Below are 5,027 nucleotides of genomic sequence, written 5' to 3'. Positions count from 1 at the left end.
AACCTGGATGTTAATCGATTTGCAGATCGTACTCCGGGGGTAATGGTTAGCCAGTGCTGTTGGCGAGTTGTCCGGTCTTCTAGGACTATTCCTGACACTTGATTATGCAACTCGTTAACTTAGGGTGTGGTTGTTGTGTTGGCGACAGCTTCTACACCTTAAAACAAATTCACGCCTAGGTGGCCCTAAGGCCGGCCACCCTCGTTAAGTCATATCAACAATACAATAAATAATAAATTGTCGAGATAACGTAACAAAATAGATGAGGTTCGGTGTTCATACTTCGGTATAGGAGTTTCGGTAACATTATTTTACGGTAACTCTATCTCTTAGTGCAGGATTAATGAGTTCACAGGTATATTCCCTGAAACTGCAGAGGTGAAACAGGTAAACGTGAGTCAAATGAACGAGAGAAAAAGAAGAGATTGCATTTCGTAAGTAAAAAGTTTCATCCAATTATCGAGCAGAGAGAATTTTGCATTGTACGTGTGTGTGTGTGTGTGTGTGTGTGTGTGTGTGTGTGTGTGTGTGTGTGTGTGTGTGTGTGTGTGTGTGTGTACAGTACGTGTCAGTTTTTTATTTAATCATACGGCCATACATATCATACGAGTATACATATAAAATCTCCATTATGTCTTAAAAGCCTTGGCACGTATAAATGGTTATTTACCTTTTGTGTTTGCCTGATTATTAGAAAGTTTATCTCCAAATGTTTCACAAAGAACAGTGACGAACGAACTACTGGGAACAGAAAGCCAACTGATCACTCACATGAACAAGTGAACAGATTTAGACTAAAAGTGTATTCAATCAGTGAGATGATTGGTTTTTAACTCAGTCTGTCAGTTAATCAAAACGGATATTCATAGAGCTGACTGATGCAGGGGAATTAAATTGTGATTGTGATATATACAGTATATAAAGTCCCAGATGAATTACCTCACAACAGAGACACTCACTAACTTGTTTAATCCAGTAAATTACGTCGCCAGGAAAGTTTGCAGCTCAGTGTAGCAACTCTCAACAAACTATACTGCCGGCGGTGTTATATTTTTGGTGAGGAAGGTGTTACTCTGACCGTGACAATTGTCTGGCTGTATCCACCTTTAGCTAATTACCTGCATGCAACCAAACTACTACACGGAGGAATAAATACATTTACCAAGGCTTAAATGAGTGTAAACAAATAACTAAATAAACCGGTAGTGTATTAAGTAAATGAGACGAGAATACATAAATGAATAAAACAAACAACAAAACGTAATACGGATATAAAACACAAGCAATTATGCAATACCGTAAATAAAATGTAAATCCAGCTAAAATAACGTAGAGACAACAATAGGCCAATTATACAATACATATGGCAAAAAAACTAAAAAAAATAAATAAAAAAATCATAGTGTTTTTCTGTAATGACATAGAGGATTACACACGCCTGGCTAGACACGTTCAGGAGCAACGAACTGTGACCCTGAGAGAAGAGACAGGGAAATACCGTCTTGGTAATGTGACACGGAAGAACAATTCCCTGACAGAGATAATTATAGTGTTTGTTGACTGACCTATAGTGTATACCCGACCAACACTCTCTTCTCTTGTATACCCGACCAACACTCTCTACTCTTGTATACCCGACCAACACTCTCTTCTCTTGTATACCCGACCAACACTCTCTATACACCCGACCAATATTCTCTTGATCACCGCCAGGAAGTGAGAGTCATGTTACCTGTACAATGGGCTAAGTGACCCATTAAACAGGTAGAGTGTTTTAGTTTTTAAGGGGACCTGTCGGTTCACTTACAAATTATCATCATCGGTGTCATTTACACCTCGACACGATGTTTTAAATGTGTGAATGAATGAATGTGTGAGTGAGTGTGTGTGTGTGTGTGTGTGTGTGTGTGTGTGTGTGTTTGTTTGAGATTGTGTGTTTCTGAGAGTATGAGTGTGTATGAGTGAGTGTGTGAGTGTATGAGAGTGTGTGTATGAGTGTGTGTTAAACGAACGGAAGCTGACCTTACGTTACGCCAGTCTAAGTCAAATTGAAAGAATATTGTATATGCAAAAGAAAATTTCGTGCATCGGCCGGGAATCGAACCCGGGCCTCCCGCGTGGCAGGCGAGAATTCTACCACTGAACCACCGATGCTTAATAAACTATATTACACCTCCTAGTAATATTATTGTATGTAAACTAAAGTAAATATACAAGTTGCCCCTCCTAAGATGCCCCCACACACAACGCTTCCGTGACGCCTGCTGGCCCACCACTCCACGACCCCCTGACGGAGACACGATGATCCTCCCCATTCTGGCCAGATATTATGTAAATAATATTGATTATGTGTTAAAGGAATATTCTTCCTTCCTTAGGCTTTAGTAAGCCCCTTTATAATATTTATACTGTATATACTTGTCACACTTGCCAGATGCTTCTGGTGTCATTGTACAGGGGTACCTAGTGACAGCACTAGGATCCCGCTTCCTCTATCAAGGAATAAACAATTGAAATTGAAAAAATTGAATATACAAGTTTCATTATACACAGGTATTCACTAAAGAAGAACAAAGCGAGTATACATGAATCGTAATTTATACAAAGCTTATGAAATATGGTCAAACTTTATATTTTTTCTTCTATTAATTTATTTTCGTTGGGAAGATGGTGGTGACCCGTGACAACACCAACAAAGATAATGAATCAACACACCCTCAGGCTCTGGTGGTGACTTTAATAAATACTGAAGGAACCAACACTTTCCCCTTGTGTCATCCTTCGTTTATTACTGTCATATATAGCGTCCGTTTATATATCTATCCCTCTATATTCACAAGTAATAACTCTTTTATGACCGATTATATTGGTAGCAAATCATTAAATCAATATTAATGCTCTTTCATTACGAGATATTCAAGCATCGGTGGTTCAGTGGTAGAATTCTCGCCTGCCACGCGGGAGGCCCGGGTTCGATTCCCGGCCGATGCACATTTTTTAATTTGTCAACCACTTATAAATAGGAAGAACTTCTATGCATAAATGCAAAACAATCTGTCATGTTACTGTTCCAATTTATCTCCTCCAATACAATGTTCCTTTACATCATTATGTCTGAAGTGATACTATTAACTCTCTTAACTAAATTACAAAATACCATGGGGAGAAGTTCTTAAATTATGTAACTGGGATGAAACTGTGTGCGGTGTGAGCGACGTTTACAGAACCAACCTCCATATTGTTCAAACCTTACACAGTACAAGACATGAATACAAATTACAAACGAAGGAATAATATTGATAATGTACAAACACAAATTAAAAAAAAAAGAACAATATCAGAGTTGTGTGGAGCAATGGGAGTTGATAGTTAAAAAGTTGAAGTAGTTATGGATAATACGCACTTAAGTTAATCCCACAAAGTATAGATCATTCAGGTATAAATCTTAAGACGGTGTCCATGATCTGGAGGAACAACAAAGAACAAGATGATTTATTATTCCAAGAGCAAAATTTCCACACAATCTACCGAGACAATCACCTGTGTGTGTCCTACGTAACGTGGCTCTCTTTATAAATTTAATACTAACTTGTAAGTACATAGTTTTATGTTACTTTTTGTATATAATGCCGCCACAATTGATAGGTCAGGTTAGTCATTATTGTGTGTTTTTACCCACAAATTCCTTCTACCTCAAAGCCTGCCCACACTGTGCAATGAAAATTTAACTTTCTTTAGTGTAGTCGAAAAGTCAAAATAACTACAAAAATGAAATTTGCGACGAAAACTCTACATTTTTTTTCTATCTCCTTATATAAAAATGAATATAGAGTTTCGTGGTTGGCATCTACTGAATCTTTACCCCTCCGATGCTACCATTAGTATTATATTTACAAGTAAAGTAAATATATACAAGTTTCATTATACACAAGTATTCACCAAAGAAGAACAAAGAGATTATACATGTATGATAATTTATACAAAGCCTTTGTAAATTGATCTATTTTTATTTTCATTATAACTTCCCCGGAATGGAAAGATGGTGACCCATGACAGCATCAACTAATACACCCTCAGGGTCTGGTGGTGACTTTAATAAATACTGAAGGAACCAACACTTTCCCCTTGTGTCATCCTTCGTTTATTACTGTCATATATAGCGTCCGTTTATATATCTATCCCTCTATATTCACAAGTAATAACTCTTTTATGACCGATTATATTGGTAGCAAATCATTAAATCAATATTAATGCTCTTTCATTACGATACATTCAAGCATCGGTGGTTCAGTGGTAGAATTCTCGCCTGCCACGCGGGAGGCCCGGGTTCGATTCCCGGCCGATGCACATTTTCAACAATATTAAAATTATAGGACTAAGAAAAAAAAATAACACTCAGATATTTTCAAGCTGTTGGTATCAATAGTTAAAAAGCTGAACAAGTTATGGATAATACATACTTAATTTATTCTCACAAAGTAAAAATCATTGAGGTACAAATCATAAAACTGTGTCCATGATCTGGTGCAACTACAAAGACCAAGATGATTTACTATTTCAAGAGCGAAATTTCCACACATTCTACAGAGACAATCACCTCTATGCGTCCTTGTGGGTTGTCACTATCATCCTCCTCCTCACGTAGCTTGTAATTCCAATCGAGAGAATTGAGAGGAATTTTGCTGTTTCACGTCACTCGCTGCTGCTGTGCAATGACGTCGACACTCCTTGTTTACTCATGATCAGGAGGAGAGAGCAAATCCTGTACCTTTACATGACTGCGTGTGTGTGTGTGTGTGTGTGTGTGTGTGTGTGTGTGAGAGAGTGGATGGTGGCAAGGTTGGAGAGACACTGTATTGCATGGGAGGAGGAGGAGGAGTGGAGGGAATGGAGGGGGAGGTAAGAAGGGAGGGAGGGACGGAGGGAGGGATGGTGTTGGTGGAGGGGTAGCGTGATGCACTACACTGGCTGCAGCTGTTAGTGACTCGGTGTGTGTGTGTGTGTGTGTGTGTGTGTGTTGTGTGTGT

General features: G+C 38.5%; 3 non-coding genes across 3 annotated transcripts; 2 read left to right on the top strand and 1 right to left on the bottom strand.

Annotated features, from left to right (window-relative positions):
• Positions 1-2,083: 2,083 nt before the first annotated feature.
• Trnag-gcc lies at positions 2,084-2,154 on the bottom strand. The gene has a single exon. It is a non-coding gene; the product is annotated as a tRNA-Gly (tRNA).
• Positions 2,155-2,920: 766 nt separating this feature from the next.
• On the top strand, positions 2,921-2,991 carry Trnag-gcc. The gene has a single exon. It is a non-coding gene; the product is annotated as a tRNA-Gly (tRNA).
• Positions 2,992-4,276: 1,285 nt separating this feature from the next.
• Positions 4,277-4,347, top strand: Trnag-gcc. The gene has a single exon. It is a non-coding gene; the product is annotated as a tRNA-Gly (tRNA).
• The last annotated feature ends 680 nt before the right edge of the window (positions 4,348-5,027 follow it).

This window comes from Homarus americanus, unplaced genomic scaffold (genome assembly GCF_018991925.1).
Source record: "Homarus americanus isolate GMGI-L3 unplaced genomic scaffold, GMGI_Hamer_2.0 scaffold6392, whole genome shotgun sequence".
In the NCBI taxonomy this organism is placed as follows: Eukaryota; Metazoa; Arthropoda; class Malacostraca; order Decapoda; family Nephropidae; genus Homarus; species Homarus americanus.
This window is presented reverse-complemented; position numbering and strand designations above follow the sequence as displayed.